The sequence below is a fragment of the Tamandua tetradactyla genome, chromosome 16 (genome assembly GCF_023851605.1).
Source record: "Tamandua tetradactyla isolate mTamTet1 chromosome 16, mTamTet1.pri, whole genome shotgun sequence".
Classification (NCBI taxonomy): Eukaryota; Metazoa; Chordata; class Mammalia; order Pilosa; family Myrmecophagidae; genus Tamandua; species Tamandua tetradactyla.
Window position 1 is genome coordinate 31,517,614 of NC_135342.1, and position 18,354 is coordinate 31,535,967.

Consider the following 18,354-nt stretch of genomic DNA (forward strand, 5'->3'; position numbering starts at 1 on the left):
TGAATATAGAATTGCCATATGACCCAGCAATACCATTGCCAGGTATATACTCGGAGGACTTAAGGGCAAAGACACAAACAGACATTTGCACACCAATGTTTATAGCAGGATTATTTACAATTGCAAGGAGATGGAAACAGCCAAAATGTCCATCAACAGATGAGTGGCTCAACAAACTGTGGTATATACATACGATGGAATATTATGCAGCTCTAAGACAGAATAAACTTATGAAGTATGTAACAACATGGATGGACCTAGAGAACATTATGCTGAGTGAGACTAGCCAAAAACTGAAGGACAAATACTGTATGGTCTCACTGATATAAATCGACATTAGTGAATAAACTTGGAGTATGTCATTGGTAACAGAGACCATCAGGAGATAGAAATAGGTTAAGATATTGGGTAATTGGAGCTGAAGGGAAACAGACTGTGCAACAGAACTGGATACAAAAACTCAGAAATGGACAGCACAATAATACCTAACTGTAGTGTAATTATGTTAAAGCACTGAATGAGGCTGCATGTGAGAATGATAGAGGGAGGAGGGCTGGGGACATAAATGAAATCAGAAAGAAAAATAGATGTTAAAGATCAAGATGGTATAATCTAAGAATACCTAGAGTGTATAATAATAGTGAAATGTACAATGTACAAATTTTTAAAATGTTATGGCTTGAGGAAGAACAAAGGAGTGTCATTATTGCAGGGTGCTGAAAATAGATGATAATTAATACTTTAAAATGTCACCTTATGTGTGAGACTAAAGCAAAAAATGTTTATTTGTTACAAAATTTATATTTTGACTAGAGCATTTCCTAATATAACTCATGTAGATAGTTTGATTGAATGTCATAAGTACTTGGAATCTCAGGTAGCACATGATATTTTGTTGGTTTGTCCAGAGTGATCCCCCGATGAATCCCAGAATGATTTGATCAGTGACTGGAAAAGTATTTGCAAGCCCCCTTCAGGGAATGGTGAGAGCGGGGAGAAATTCAACTTCCTCAAGTTGAATTCTTGATATTCTCACAAGCAGTGTGGACAACCAAAGCTATAGGCTGAGCCCCCAGTCTTGGGGTTTGTTCATATGAAACTTAACCCCACAAAGGATAGGTCAAGTCTACTTAAAATTTAGACCTAAGAGTCACCCCCAAGAGAGCCTCTCTTGTTGCTCAGATGTGGCCTCTCTCTCCAGCCAATATGACGAGCAGTCTCACCCTCCCCATCTCTGCATGGGACATGACTCCCAGGGATGTGGACCTTCCTGGCAACCTGGGACAGAGATCCTGGAATGAGCTGAGACTCAGTATCAAAGGACTGAGAAAAACCCTAGAATGAGCTGAGAATTAACATCAAGGGATTGAGAGAACCTTCTCGAACAAAGGAGGAAGAGTGAAATGAGACTAAGTGTCAATGGCTGAGAGATTCCAAACAGTCGAGAGGTTATCCTGGAGGTTATTCTTATGCATTAAGTAGATATCACTTTGTTGTTCAAGATGTAGCAGAGAGGCTGGAGGGAACTACCTGAAAATGTAGAGCTGTGTTCCAGTAGCCATGCTTCTTGATGATGATTGAACAATGATATAACTTTCACAATGAGACTCTGTGAATGTGAAAACCTTGTGTCTGATGCTCCTTTTAGCTACTATATCAACAGAAGAGTAGAACATATGGAATAAAAATAAATAATAAGCTATCACCACTATTATTCAACATTGTGTTGGAGGTTCTAGCCAGAGCAATTAAGACAAGAAAAAGAAATACAAGGCATCAAAATTGGAAAGGAAGAAGTAAAACTATCCCTGTTTGCAGACGATATGATACTATACATCGAAAACCCGGAAAAATCCATAACAAAACTACTAGAGCTAATAAATGAGTACAGCAAAGTAGCAGGTTACAAGATCAACATTCAAAAATCTGTAGTGTTTCTATACACTAGCAATGAACAAGCTGAGGGGGAAATCAAGAAACGAATCCCATTTACAATTACAACTAAAAGAATAAAATACCTAGGAATAAATTTAACTAAAGAGACAAAAAACCTATATAAAGAAAACTACAAAAAAACTGTTAAAGAAACCACAGAAGACCTAAATAGATGGAAAGGCATACCGTGTTCATGGATTGGAAGACTAAATATAGTTAAGATGTCAATTCTACCTAAATTGATTTACAGATTCAATGCAATACCAATCAAAATCCCAACAACTTATTTTCCAGAAACAGAAAAACCAATAAGCAAATTTATCTGGAAGGGCAGGGTGCCCCGAATTGCTAAAAACATCTTGAGGAAAAAAAACGAAGCTGGAGGTCTCGTGCTGCCTGACTTTAAGGCATATTATGAAGCCACAGTGGTCAAAACAGCATGGTATTGGCATAAAGATAGATATATTGACCAATGGAATCGAATTGAGTGCTCAGATACAGACCCTCTCATCTATGGACATTTGATCTTTGATAAGGCAGTCAAGCCAACTCACCTGGGACAGAACAGTCTCTTCAATAAATGGTGCCTAGAGAACTGGATATCCATATGCAAAAGAATGAAAGAAGACCGATATCTCACACCCTATACAAAAGTTAACTCAAAATGGATCAAAGATCTAAACATTAGGTCTAAGACCATAAAACAGTTTGAGAAAAATGTTGGGAGATATCTTATGAAACTTACAACTGGAGGCGGTTTTATGGACCTTAAACCTAAAGCAAGAGCGCTGAAGAAGGAAATAAATAAATGGGAGCTCCTCAAAATTAAACACTTTTGTGCATCAAAGAACTTCAGCAAGAAAGTAGAAAGACAGCCTACACAATGGGAGACAATATTTGGAAATGATATATCAGATAAAGGTCTAGTATCCAGAATTTATAAAGAGATTGTCCAACTCAACAACAAAAAGACAGCCAACCCAATTACAAAATGGGAAAAAGACTTGAACAGACACCTCTCAGAATAGGAAATACAAATGGCCAAAAGGCACATGAAGAGATGCTCAATGTCCCTGGCCATTAGAGTAATGCAAATCAAAACCACAATGAGATATCATCTCACACCTACCAGAATGGCCATTATCAACAAAACAGAAAATGACAAGTGCTGGAGAGGATGCGGAGAAAGAGGCACATTTATCCACTGTTGGTGGGAATGTCAAATGGTACAACCACTGTGGAAGGCAGTTTGGCGGTTCCTCAAAAAGCTGAATATAGAATTGCCATACGACCCAGCAATACCATTGCTAGGTATCTACTCAAAGGACTTAAGGGCAAAGACACAAACGGACATTTGCACACCAATGTTTATAGCAGCATTATTTACAATTGCAAGGAGATGGAAACAGCCAAAATGTCCATCAACAGACGAGTGGCTAAACAAACTGTGGTATATACATACGATGGAATATTATGCAGCTTTAAGACAGGATAAACTTATGAAGCATGTAATAACATGGATGGACCTAGAGAACATTATGCTGAGTGAGTCTAGCCAAAAACTAAAAGACAAATACTGTGTGGTCCCATTGATGTGATCTGACATTCGAGAATAAACTTGGAATATGTCATTGGTAACAGAGTCCAGCAGGAGCTAGAAACAGGGTAAGATAATGGGTAATTGGAGCTGAAGGGATACAGACTGTGCAACAGGACTAGATACAAAAACTCAAAAATGGACAGCACAATAATACCTAATTGTAAAGTAATCATGTTAAAACACTGAATGAAGCTGCATCTGAACTAAAGGTTTTTTTTGTTGTTGTAATTTTTATTTTTATGTCTGTCTGGTTGTTTGTTTGTCTTTTTTTTTTTTACTATTATTATTACTTTTATTTTTTCTCTATATTAACATTCTATATCTTTTTCTGTTGTGTTGCTAGTTCTTCTAAACCGATGCAAATGTACTGAGAAACGATGATCATGCATCTATGTGAGGATGTTAAGAATTACTGATTGCATATGTAGAGTGGTATGATTTCTAAATGTTGGGTTAATTTCTTTTTTCCATTAATTAATAAAAATAAATAAATAAATAATAGGGGGAACAAATATTAAAATAAATTCAGTTTGAAATGCTAGTGGTAAATGAAAGCGAGGGGTAAGGGGTATGGTTTGTATAATCTTTTTTTCTCTATTATTTTGTTTCTTTTTCTGTTGTCTTTTTATTTCTTTTTCTAAATCGATGGAAATATACTAAGAAATGATGAATATGCAACTATGTGATGATATTAAGAATTATTGATTGTATATGTAGAATGGAATGATATCTTAATATTTTGTTTGTTAATTTTTTAATTAATAAAAATATTTTTAAAAAATTCTGATACTGCTTTATGTGTATACTGGAATTGAAATATAAAGTAAATGGGTTGTGGATGTTAGAAGCTAGGTTTCTCACTGTTGTAGTAAGGAGGAGGCTAAAATAGTCCATGTGTTAATGGATTAGAGTTGGACCATCAGTAAAAACTAGTATTTAACTTAATGTGGATACTGATAGTTACACATAGAAGTATTCATATATATATATATATGTGAATGTACATGAAGTGGTATATACATATATATTTTGTCATTCTGTCATCTTAGAGGGCCCAAAAGAACTACACCGGGGTAGGAATGAGCATACCTTATACTGTCCTCTAAGAAAAATGAACCAGAACTCTTTGGAGAAATGGCTGATGGTAGGACTGGGAAAGAAAATATACTAGATGAGTCTGGAACATCTTTTAGAGCTAAAAATTGGGGAAGTGCTCAAGAGTAAATCACACACGTACACACACCACATAATGATGCAGGCATATCAAGGTAACACAGAAACCAACTGAAAGAGTTCCCAGCAACTCAAAATGGAAAAATTGGAGCAACAAAATAAAAGTAATATTGCATTATAACCCAAAGTATAGAGTAAATGTCTATGAGACATACTAATATAATAAATGATTGGATAAATTAATAATTTAGGAAGAATTCCATATAAATTAGGTAGAACCTCCACCCTAAAGGACAATAAGTATAACTCCCCACTTCTTAAGTATGAGTTGTACGTGGTGACTTCCTTTAAAAAAATAAAGTATGGAAACGAAAAAAAAAAGAGTAACTTTACTGTGGATAAAGCTGACAAATAGGCAATAAGTTCAACATTGACAGTCACAAATGATATTCATAGTATGTACCTTTGATACGATATAATGAAAATGGTAATTTACTTTTGTCATCTTCCTCCCAAAATCTATAACCTCAGTCTAATTATAAGAAAAACAACCAACAAATTACAATAGAGGAATAGCCTACAATATATTTGTTAGTACTCCTTAAAACTGTCCACACACACACACCCACGAACACACACATTAAGTTCTTACATGACCCAGCTGCTCCAGCATTTGCTTTTGGAACATTTTTTCTTTAATTCTCACAATATCCTGATGAAGTGGTAACTACTGTTCTATCAATGAAGAAATTGAGGCTCAAAGAAATGAAGTGACTCCCTCAAGGTCACAACTGGCAAGTCTTGATATGTAGAAGCTGGACTGAAACCTGGGTATCTGAATCCAGAGCTGGGACTTTCACAAACTTTTAACACAGATTGTAAAGCCTCTACTATGGTGCTGGCACAGTGAAGACCAAGGAGGCTAAGCTGCTGCTGCTGTTGTTTTCATTGTTGGATTTTTAAATTATTTCCCCATTTTTCTGATGTACTGGGGCACTTGTTGTCTATGCCTTATGGTACCCATGGGCTTGTCCTAATCTTGTCTTTCTCTGATAGCTTCCTCATTGAAGGCTTGCCTCTTCTGATAATTTCATTATGTTGAAAGGCAGCTTCTTTTTCCACACCAAGCACAACACAGAGGTTCTTGATTATTTGAGTCTTGGGTTTTTATGCCCCTTTAATAGCAACCAGCAGACTCTAATCTCATTCAATGGCCTTAAGGCCAATGTGGCTGTCTTTCTTTGACTTTCCAGGTATCACTGACCTTCAAGTACTTGGCCATGACCTTCACCTGGGAGGGGTGGGGGCAATTGGACCTGGCCCAGCGGACTCTGTATCGGGAGATAATGCTGGAAACCTGTGGGTTCCTGACCTCGCTGGGTAAGGCTTCACCTCTCTCCCATATAGGAAATCTGTAGCCCCCTTCATTCCACCCTCTAGCTCCAGACCTTGCTGATCGAGAACCCTTTAGAGCCGACTCTCCCTCCCACACATCTCTCACTTTCAACTCTCACTTCTTTCTCATTTCCACCCTCCTGGTCCCTATGGTCAGCAAGGCACCCTAAAGGACTAAAATTAGAACTGAAATCAAGAACTGAAAGGAACAATAATTATGTCCTGGCCTCACATTTTGTTGTCCCAGTTTTCTCTTTGTGGATCTGCTTCTGCTACTGTCTTCTCACACCTTTTTGTGCCTCACTGAGGTTGCAGCAGGAAGTGACCTCCCTAGACCTTTCTCTCAGAGGCCCCAAGATTCCTTGTGTCTACTTTTCTCTGTGTTTTTTTAATTTTTAACTTTTTAATTGCATAGTATAACATATATACAAAGCAAAGAAATAAAAAAGCAATATTTTTCAAAGCACTCTTCAACAAGTAGTTACAAGACAGATCCCAGAGTTTGTCAAGGGCTACCGTATGATCTTCTCATATTTTTCCTTCTAACTGCTCCATAATATAGGAAGCTAGAGGGCTTAAATATTTTTTTTATCATCACAATCGACTTTTTTTCTTCTTTTTTTGTGAAGAATAACATATATACAAAACAGCTATAAATTTCAAAGCACAGCACCACAATTAGTTGTAGAACATTGTTCTAGTTTGCTAGCTGCCAGAATGCAATATTCCAGAAACAGAATGACTTTTAAAAGGGGGAATTTAATGACTTGCTAGTTTACAGTTCTAAGACTGAGAAAATCTCCCAATTAAAACAAGTCTATAGAAATGTCCAATCTAAGACATCCAGGGAAAGATACCTTGGTTCAGGAAGACAAATGAAGTTCAGGGTTTGTCTCTCAAATGGAAGGGCACATAGTGAACATAGTCAGAGTTTCTCTCTCATCTGGAAAGGCACATGGTGAACATGGAGTCATCTGCTAGTGTCTTCTCCTGGCTTCCTGTTTCATGAAGCTCCCTGGGAGGCATTTTCCTTCTTCATCTCCAAATGTCGCTGGCTGGTGGACTCTGCTTCTCATGGCTATGTTGTTCTGCTCTGCTCTCTCTGAAGTTCCTTCATTCTCCAAAATATTTCCTTTTTTATAGGACTCCAGAAACTTACTAAGACCCACCCAAATGGGTGGAGACATGTCATCACCTAATCCGGTTTATCAACCACTCTTGATTAAATCACATCCCCAGGGAGATGATCTGATTATAGTTTCAAACATACAGTATTGAATACAGATTATTCAACCTTTATGAAATGGGATTTTGATTAAAACATGGCTTTTCTAGGGTACATACGTCCTCTCAAACCAGCACAAACATATTTCAGAGTTTGGCATGGGTTACAATTCCACAATTTTAGATTTTTACTTCTAGCTGTTCTAAAATACTGAAGACTAAAAGAGATATCAATTAATGATTCAGCATTCATATTAATTTGTTAAATCCTTTCTTCTCTGTATAACTTCACCATCACCTTTGATTTTTACATACCTCTCTTTAGGGATGTTTGGTCTATGGCTATTCTAAATTATTCATATTGGAAGGATCTGTCACTAGTATGGGCTAGGGAGATGGAACTATCTGGTGTTCTAGAGAGTCTGGTCTAGGTGTCCAGGGACCTATCTGGAAGTTGTAGGTTTCTGCAAAGTTACTCTAGTGCATAGAATGCTTGTGGAATCTCACATATTTCCCTAGGTGTTGGCTAGAATCATCCTGATTAGGGGTTGGCAGGTTATGATAGGTAGCAAGGTCTACCTGAAGCTTGCATAAGAGCAACCGCCCAAGTAGCCTGTCGAGTATTTGAACTCTCTCTGCCACTGATGCTTTATTAGTTACACTTCTTTCCCCCCTTTTGATCAGGATGGAATTGTTGATCCCATGGTACCAGGTCTGGATTCATCCCTTGGAGTCATCTTCCACATCACCAAGGAGACTTTCATCCCTGGATGTCATTTATCTGTGTTTTTTTTTTTTTTTTTTTTTATCATTTCTTACTCTTTCTTCACCAGCTTTCTCTGCAGGTGCACCCTTATGCCAGAAAACATCAACTTAAGCTCAAAGTCCATCTACTTCCCATCCTAAAACCCAGCACAGCCTAGCCTTTGTTTGAGATTTTTATTTCAGATTCCCACCAAGGGAAGCAAGATAGCCAGTTAGATTAGTTGGCTCCACGATCCATTTATAGCAAGGGTTGTAGCTGTTCTCCAAGAAGGTCACAAGTCTGGTAGGCCACCTGGCATATTTCTAAACTGCACAATATTAGGTTAAGGCTTCTCTATTCTTTGATGCCTACATGATCATCCCTTGTTTCTTAAGGCCTGGACCATGATCCTCTGCTATCATTGCTTGGACACCTTGAGAAAATGTTACATTTTCCCTTCTCTTTCTTGCTTTCTGTTTGTTGTCATAAAAAAATCTTGGGGGTGGGCCGCGGTGGCTCAGCGGGCAAAGTGCTTGCCTGCTATGCCGGAGGACCTCGGTTCGATTCCCGGCCCCAGCCCATGTAACAAAAACGGAGAAACAGAATACAATAAAAACAAGAAAATGTTTAAAAATGTTTCCCTTTCTTCCTTCCTTCCTTCCTTCTATCCTTCCTTCCTTCTCTCTGTCTTTCCTTTAAAAAAAAAAAAAAAAAAAAAAAAAAAATCTTGGTTTAGTGATGAATGTTCGGTAACTCCCCTAACTTTTGCTAATTTCCCTTTTTAACAGGCCCATAGCATAGAGCAGACTACACGAGCATGCTGAAACTTAACACTGGTGTTTTGATTTCATTATTGTGTTTTTATAGTAACCTCTTTGTGAAAAGTGAAACTGGTTTTCCCATTGACAAGTGATACAAAGTTCCCTTTTTGAAAAGATCCATTTAAGTAAACAAAATATGGGCAGATTTCAGGAAAAGCAGTTTATAATAAATGATCACAGCTAATGTACCCTGAACACTGTCTCCAAGCCAGGCTCTGTTCAGACAGTCTCCCTGTTCTACTGATATAATCTATGTTCCTGTGAGATTTTTCCCCAAAGCTGCCTGACTCTTAACTCCATGCTCATCCCTCTAGGAAGCTGCTGCCCAAAGACAAGTGACATTTTTGAGCAAGAGTATCATTATTATCATTATCATTTTAATTTGCCAGTTCCTTTGGAAGGCACAACTCTGCTGACTTCTGTCCCCATAAATTGGTTTGGCCTGTCCTTAAATGTTATGTGAATGGAATCACACAGTGCACTCTGCTATGTCTCTAGGGTCTTTTGCTCAGTGTCCTGCTTGTGATTCATAGAGTAAGATTAATTTCTGTCCCAAGACTGTTGAGGCAGATGTTCCTGCTTTATGCAGGCTCCCTTTGCCTCACTTTTCACACTCACAAATCATAGTTCCAGGATAGCAGAACACTCAGTATTTCCCAAAAAGCAAAGTCAGGCATCCATCATGGGCCTTTGGACAGTTCTCCCAGAAATGGGTAACATTAGTGTGATTTTTTCCATGGGTCTCTGTGACCCTCTCTCTATTTCCCATATCTTTAAGCCTTTGAACCTCCAAAAATACCCTTTATCTTTCTTATATAGAAAGATAAAGGGTATCTTATAAAGATAACGGGTATCTTTCAAAAATACCCGTTATACTACAATAACAGTTCCCCACTAGATAATGTCCATTCCCTATAAAGAGACCTGAAAGTTATATACACCTGACCTGTGTGCTCAGAACCAAGAGTTTACAACTTGGAAATCTGGCTCATAGGCTCTGTTTTAGTTCTTCTGGCTGTCAAAGCAAATACCATGCAATGGGTTGGTCTAAACAATGGGAATTTACTGGCTCAGGTTTTGAGGTGAGCAGACATCCAAAATCAAGGTGTCATCAATGTGATGCTTTCTTCTCAAAGACTAGCATTCTGGGGCTGGTTGTCAGCAATACTTGGTCCTTGACTTTTCTGTCACATGGCAATGCATATGCTAGTCCCTTGGCTCCTCCCTTCTCTCCTATATTCCATTGATGTTCAGCTACTGGCTACTACCTGTGTAGCTTTCTCTCTATCTCTGTGACCTTTTCCATAAGGCCTTCAGTAATAGTATTAAGACGGTTGATTCAGTTGGGCCATGCATTAACTTCATCAAGAGGTCCTATTTACAAGGGTTCGCACCCACAGGAATGGATTGAGTTTAAGGACCTGTTTTTCTGGCATACATAGCTCCAAACCACACAGACTCCCAGTCTTTGTTCTTCCTCCTAAGGTCGATGATGGTTTGTATCATTTGTTCCATTTATAGCTTTTATTCTTGCTTGCCAGTTGAAAGTTCCATCTCTGAGGAACCCAACTGACAAATATAGTTTCCTTTATTCTTGGTTAGGGACTCAGAGCCTCTACCACTTAACTTTTCTACACTATTGTTTTGATTTTGTGAAAGATATTAACAGATCTAAATGTCTGAAGACTCCTTCCTGGATTTTGGGCTTATTGAGGTCTTTCTGAGGGAGAACTAGATCTGATGGTTGAATCACTGAGTGGTTTGTAAACACTGGCCCTCATATCAGCATATGCCATTGCCATCTGTTTATCAGTCCCCAGAAGTGTAAGAAAGATATGGCCATTGCAGTGAGATTTTCATGAAGCTGAATTATCTCAAATTAGAACATTCACACTCACTTTGAATGCTAACCTCTGCCTTGCTTGTTGGCAAAAGTACTTATTTTGGTGAAATGATGCTGAGGGTGGGTGATAGTTGATGCCTGTGTAAATGTCTTTATTTGATCAAATCTTTATGGGGATTCCAAATTTCTAATTTTTTGGTGGTTCCTGAAATGCCAAAGTCTGGAAATCATCAACTCAGCCCCTTCTACCAGCCTCTGGTCCCTGATGATTAAGTCTTCCGGCTCAGTTCCTCCTTCATGTATATAGCCTACTGTATTAGTTTGTCAAGCTGCTGGAATGCAGTATACCAGAAATGGAACTACTTTTAAAAAGGGAATTTAATAAGCTATAAGTTTATAGTTCTAATGCCAAGAAAATGTCCAAGACTAAGGCACCAGAACCAACAAGAGGTCACCTTTATTCAAGAAAGGCTGATGCCATTCAGAACACCTCTCTCGGCTGAGAAGGCATGTGGCAGGTATCTGCTTGTCCCTTGCTCCTGGGCTCCGTTGCTTTAAGCCTTTGTTCCTGTGGGGGTTCCTCACTTGGCATCTGTGGGCCTTCACTTAACTCCTCTGGAACACAACTCTGGGTTCTGACTTGCTTGGGATCCCATGGGAAGGCACATGATGACATCTGTTTGACTCTGCATTTCCAAATGTTTAGATATCCTTTTGGCTGTCAGCTCTGTTCTCTGAGCATTGGCATCTGTGTCAGCTGTGAGCTCTCTCCAAAATGTTTCATCTTTTAAAGGACTCCAATAAACTAATCAAAACCCATGTGGAATGCATGGGGTCCCATCTCCATTTAATCAGAAGGTCACACCCAGAATTGGGTGTGTCACATCTCCATGGGGATGATGTAATCAAAAGTTTCTGCCCTACAATACTGAATCAGGATTAAAAGAAATGGCTGCTCCCACAAGATGGATCAGCATTAAAACATGGCTTTTCTGGGGTACATAATAGTTTCAAACCTGCATATTCCACCCTCTGGACCCCCAAAAGGACATGTTCTTTTAATATACAAAATACATTAATTCCATTACAATATCACAAAGCCTTAAACCATTTCAGTAACAATGCAAATGCAATACAAAGTCAGAAACAGTACAAAATCTCATCAAGTCAGTTACAGGCATGATCTGTTCTAAGGCAGAAATTCTCCTCTGTCTCTGGACCTGTGAAACACAGAGCAAGTTCTCTGCTGCCAATATAAAAAGGAGGGACAGTCATAGAATACATGTTTCCATTGCCATATGGAGAAATTGAAAGGTAAACAGGGGTCATCAGACCCAAACAGTTCAAAAAACCTGGAAAGCAAACTCCACTGGATTTGAAAGTCTGAAAGTCATTTATCAATGGGGTTTTAGAAAGCAGCAGTTCCATCCTTTTCAAGGGCCCATGCAGTGGCCTTGCTCTCTGCAAATGCTGGGATGAGTTTTCGAATACTGGGGAACATTGTGGGGACCATCTTTCTCTTGGCTCCACCCTCTCAATCGTTAGGCAGCACCTGGGCTCTCTGTCATCTCCAGGGCACATGCTCAAACCCTCCAGAACAACTGGGTAGCAGCCAGCCTCTTCCCAATCTCTGGTTTATGTGCTCCACCCTCTGAGAAGCCTGGGACACCATAACACTTCCAGAACATCTAGACAGAAAGCCCACCCTCTGCCTTTAGGGAAAATTTAACCCTCTTCACATGTATGGGTGTGTTTACTCTCCTGGCCCGAGATTTTCTGACCCCAGACCTTAGCTTCCATGGTTCTACCTCTGAAGTCATTTTTCCTTCAATCTGTCCCTTTTTTGTCCCTTTTAGTCCAGACTGGCAGTGGTTCGATTTACATAGAACCCACCATACCCTTGTTGGTTTTCTATGTAGTATACAGGGATTATAACCATTAGACAATAGGACTTTCCACAAATCCTTTCTGGATAACTCCATTTCTATGTTTAATCCTAGTTTTTTTTCTGAAATGGTTGACTAATTCCATGCTTGGTTAAATCCTCCTGTGGGGGCCTATTCATTGGGGTCTCACTTTTTGGAAACCCAGGATTTCCCAGACCATCTGTTTCTATTTTCTTTGTACCCAAGAGTTCAGTTGTCAACTTATCTCTTTCCTCTTGCTTTTACTGTGAGCTTTAAGAAGCAGACAAACTGCACGGAAATTTTTTCTGCTAAATTTGAGTCGCATTAAAATGTTGCCTTACATCCACAAAGAATGCCTTCCTTCCAGTGTGCACTGACATGTTCATCATTTCTGTCTAAAGCCTTGTTTGAGGTATCTTTAGAGTCCACATTTCTACCGATAGTCTGTTAAAACATTCTAGGCTTTTCCTGTTAAGCTCAAACTGGCAAACCTACTTTTCTTATTCTGGCCCCACACAAAGCCTTTAACAATTTTCTACTTTGTGCAGCACTCAGGATCCTAGACTGCCTGACGTTGAATGCCAGCTCTACTTAACAATCTCTGTGGCCCTGGGCAACTTACTAATGCCAACTCAGTCATATATTTGCCTGCTCTTCTCCATGGTCCAGTTGTCTGCCTTGTCTTCAGACAAGACCCCATGCAGGAGTCCCAGGAATTTTCAGCAGTGAAAGGAGCAGCGGTTTCTGCTTCTTCATCCATTTCTCTTACCCCAGTATATTCTACTTCAGAATTCACAGTCACTTTAGGTCACCTCCCTGTCTGAGACTACTGGTGATTAAGAAATACCACTAGCCATATGATTCAGTCCATTGCTTTTCAGCCCTCTGTGGGTACCTTATTACTTGGAGAGCTTTTGGACCTTTTGATGTCTATCTTTAACCTCAGAGATTTGGTTTCATTTGGTCAGTGCAGGCATCTCCAGGTGGTTTTGATGCACTGAGAACTACTGACGTAGGTTAATCAGAAAATAGCTTCTGGAATGAGGGCCTCATCTTCCTGGGATCTTATGGCTGTATGTAAAAGTAGTGTGCTCCTGAACAGTGCTCGGTTCTGGGGAATGGGTGTTGTGTCAACAGCCAGCACTACCCTCTAGAGCCTTTTGGCCCAAAAATGGTGTTTGTGCACTTCATTCTCTAGTCACAGGTCAGCATTTTCTTTGTGTGAATGAAAGCAGACTCATTCTGAGATTATTTCCCTGTCCCAAGTACCATATTGAATATAGAAGTTCAGTTTTGTCCTTACCAAAAAACACTTCTGTCCTATTTCTCCATGAGCAGGGTATCCTATTTCCAAACCAGAACTGACCTATCTGCTGGAGAATGAGCAAGAACTATGGATGGCAAAGAGAGGACTCTCCTAAAGTACCTGAGCCAAGAGCCAGGCAGGTGGACCCTGCGGATCCGAGGAGGACCACTGTCTCTGGAGTTCCATAGGAAGCTTCTACTTATGATCTTTTTGGGGTCTGGGTGACCATGGAGCCCTTTGACCAGTCCTCTGACCCCATTACAGTCTTCCCAAATACTCAGGGAGGAGTAGATTTTATCAGGTGAAAGTCTGACTCTGGGTTCCATGTCATTGTGCTTAATGTCTGGCTTTGCCCATATATAGTCTCATGATCCTGAGGGTGTCACATGATCTCACTGGGCCTCAGTGTTCAAGACTACTAGGTTAAAGTTAGCTGCTATAATAGAGAAACTCCACAACCATGTGGCTTAACACAGGGAGAGACTTTTGTTTTGTTTTGTTTTTTCTCATTTATGCCAAGAGACATGTAAGTAATGGGGAGCTCTGAACCACACAATTATTAAAGGAACAAGGTACGTTTTGTTGTCAGCTTTTGACTTTAAGGCTTGGTTGGCATCATCCAGTTGGCAGAGGGAAAATGAGAGAAGAGTAGAAGTCACACTCAGTTGCATATATACATCATTGCTTCTTACATTCCATTGACAAAAACAAGGCATTTGGCCTTATCTTCTTCTTGAGGCTAGGAAATGGGTTAGCTGTGTGCGCAAGGAGAAGAGCAAATGGATTTAGTGAATATTAACACTACATTTTAAAACTGATAATAATAATAGCTTTATGTCATTGGATTGAGGATATAATTATAGAATATATGGAATTCCATAGCACAATGCCTGATACATAGTCAGTGACTCAAAAAGACTTAAATATTTGTATTGGTGTTATGTATTTAATGCACTAATAGTATTAATAATAATTAATAATAGAATAATACTAATATTATACATTTACTTCTGAACTTAGAGAAAAAAGACCCTTTCTTCCTCTACCCATTGCTATGTCCATTTATACTGAGTCCTCCCTTCTCCTTCCATTCATCCATACGTCATACATACATACATGCATTATTCTGTTCATGAGTCAGGTACTTAGAAATAGTCTGTTGCCCATGTCTTCCTACCCCTCCTGTCCTGTAAAGTCTCAAGGTGCTCCTTGGCTTTGTCTACCCCCCATGTTGAAAATAAATATGTCTTTCTCTCCTGCGTTTTGTTGCTTCAGCTTCTGGCTTCTCTGTCTGTGGACTTTTCTCTAAACTTCTCTGGGTGTTTCTCTGAACTTCATTTATTAATTCTTTGTGTGCTTTATCTTCCTATAAAGGACTCCAGTAAGAAGATTAAGATATACCCTGGGGCAGACCTCAAGTGAAAAACCTAATCAAAAGGTCCCACATCCAATAGCTCTGCACGTACGGGAATGGATTAAAATAATGTGGCCTTTCTGGTATATATATCAGCTTCAGACTACCAGAACTCCCCTTCACTCACTCTTTCTTGCTCTCTTTTGATCTATTTCTCTCTCTCTCTCTCTCTCTCTCTCTCTCTCTCTCTCTCTCTCTCTCTCTCTCTCTCTCTCTCTCTCTCTCTCTCTCCCTTTCTCTCTGTCTTTTTTTCTCCCTTCCTTCCTTCCTTCCTCCCTCCCTCCCTTCCTCCCTCCCTCCCTTCCTTCCTTCCTTCCTCTCTCTTTCATTTCTTCTTTCACTCACTCATTTACCCCTCCCCTTTCTTTCTCCCTCCCGCCCTTCTTTTCATTCTTTCTTACTGAGATGTAACTTATAAAAATTAATGTGTAAAAAACTTAAGGGTTAAAAAAAAGCTCAAGGGTTTAGCTTGATGAATTTTTATACATATCTAAACCCAAATAACTCCTCCTATTCACTACTCCCTCGTACAAAGCTATCCAGTATTTAGACTCTATAAGCATTGACAAATTTTGACCGTTCTTGATGAGATATAAATGGAAACTTACACTATGTTCTCTGCCATGTCTTTCTTCTAATGATCATCATGTCTATGGGATTCATTCATATGGTTGTTATTGTTGGAATTGCTGTCTTCTTCTTTAGTAATTGAAGCACTTTAATGAGGTTTTCCAGCACCATGACACTGGAACTATTCTTTGTGAGATTGCTGTTGTTATCCTAAATGCCAAATGACAATGACAAAAATAATAATAGAGGCCCACAATTTACTGAATATTCAATGTGCCAGGTAGTCTGCTGAGCAATTTACAGGAATCTCCTTTAACCCTTATGGCAATATTTTAGGCAAGAACTGAGAATTTCCCAGTTTTTCAGATGAGGAACTTGAGACTTGGAAGAGTTAAATAATTTGTCTAACATCATTTACATTGGTACAGGCAGAATTTGAACCAAAGCATTCTGGCTGCAGAGCCTGCAATCTCAACCAATATGTTACACTACATCTTGTTTCGGCAGAAACTTTTCACACCATATTTTTCTAAAGTGTGGCATTTGGCCCCCTTGGTCCCTCTTTCCTTCTTCTCACTGGATTTTCATTCTCTTCTTACTCTGAGCATCCTTCACTGTTGACTTTAAAAGATATCACATAGTACTTTTTCTTTTTTACTATAGGTACTCTTTCTAGGTGAGTTCACCCATACTTATAGCTTGCAACTTCCACTCATGCATGATGGGCCTTGGACCTATATTACTTCGTCAACCCATAATATAAAAATAATAGTGAGCATGTATTAATGATTGCTTATTTGAGTCCAGCATCTTATAGCACATTGTGTATGCATTTCACTTTCATCCTCACAGCAGCCCCATAAAAGAGGTTTATGGAATTTGAGTGGCTTGCCAAAAACTTCAGTGCTAGAATAGATTGCTGCTGGAATGTTAGACTGAGGTGTTTTTTTTTTCTCAGAGACCATGAACTTAACTATATCATTGGCCTTCTAACATTTATAATGGACCCCAGATAATACTGACTCAGATTCATCATAAATCTTGATTTATGGCACATTGCCATCATTGGTCAATGCATAGACCTGTTTTTCTTAATTTATTCTTTGCTTTAAAAATATTATAATTAATACCACTGAACCCTTTACCCAACCCAAGAACAAAAATGTTATCAATACCCTACATCTATCATTATACTTCTTTCCTTTCCCTGTGTCCCCCCATAGAGATAATAACTTTCCTGAGTTTGGGATTTATTATTTCTTAATAGGTTCGGTGGGACAGTTTGCTACTACAAAATTAATTTCCTTGATAGATATATGGCTATTCAGATTTTCTATTTTTTCTTATGTCAGTTTGTTAATTTGTGTCTTTTAAGGAGTCATCCCACTTTATCTAAACTTTCAATCCATTAATTTTTAAAAATTTTTATCATATCTGTGTATATGTATACATTTTCCCAAAATTTTAGAAAACAAGCATCATGTAGTCTTCTGGGACTTGCTTTTTTAAATTCAGCATTATGTTACTAAGATTCTGTTGTATATAGCTATAGCTCACTCATATCTTTCTGCTGTAAAATATTCCATTGTATGAATTTACCAGAAAGTATTCATTCTCTTGGACATTTTCCATACATTTTCTCTCAAAATAGTGCTGCCATGAAAATTCATACATATGCGTCCTGGTATCTCTTGGTAATGTAATTCCAAGAGTGGTAATTCCTGAGAGTGGAATTTTGGATTATTAGGTAGGCAAAAGGTCAAAATGATGCCCAGTTGTTTTCTGAAATGATTATGACTATTTTACCTTCACTGGCAATGTATAGGAAATTCCATTGACCCAGAGCCTCCCCAGTATTTGATATTGCCAGACTTCTTCATTTTTGTCAATATGATGAGTCTCTCAGGGCACTGTATATTTATTTTGTATTGCCTTTATATCATTTCTGGGAAAGTTGAGTCTTGTATAATGGCCATATTTGTTTCTTTTGTGAAGTGTCAGTCCATAATGTTTTGCCCATTTTTTTTATTAAGTTGATTGCTTTTCTCTTTCTGATTTGTTAGATTTTATATAGTCTTGATACTGATATTTTACCAGTTATATGTGACACAATTGCATTCTAGTATTTAGCTTATCCTTTCATTCTCTTTAGAGTATCTTTTGTTTTAAAAACTCATTTTTTGTTAAATTCATTAATCTTTCTTTTTATAATTACTGCTTTTATGTCTTGCTTAGGAAATCTTTCCCTACATCAAGATCAAAAACATATTCTTTCTAAAATTTTCTACTAAAGTATTTTAAAATTTTCTAAATATTTAAAAATTTTGTTTTTGACATTTAAGTGGTAGTGAATCTGGAGTTAATTTTGTATATAGTGTGAGGTAAGAATGCAATTTCATTTTCCCTAGGTAAGTGGATGAA

The 18,354-nt window shown here is 38.5% G+C and overlaps 1 protein-coding gene across 10 annotated transcripts in view; it reads left to right on the forward strand.

Moving 5' to 3' along the window:
• The window catches only part of ZNF599 (zinc finger protein 599), a 210,213-nt gene that overhangs the window by 134,409 nt on the left and 57,450 nt on the right, over positions 1 to 18,354 (forward strand). For 3 of the 10 annotated variants that reach the window (XR_013163496.1, XR_013163491.1, XR_013163494.1), the window contains one exon: positions 5,962 to 6,748. The exons of the other annotated variants lie outside the window; for them this stretch is intronic. The gene's annotated coding sequence lies outside the window, so the exon portion shown is untranslated. Of the gene's footprint in view, positions 1 to 5,961; positions 6,749 to 18,354 lie in introns of those variants that run through there. 10 annotated transcript variants of the gene reach the window in all.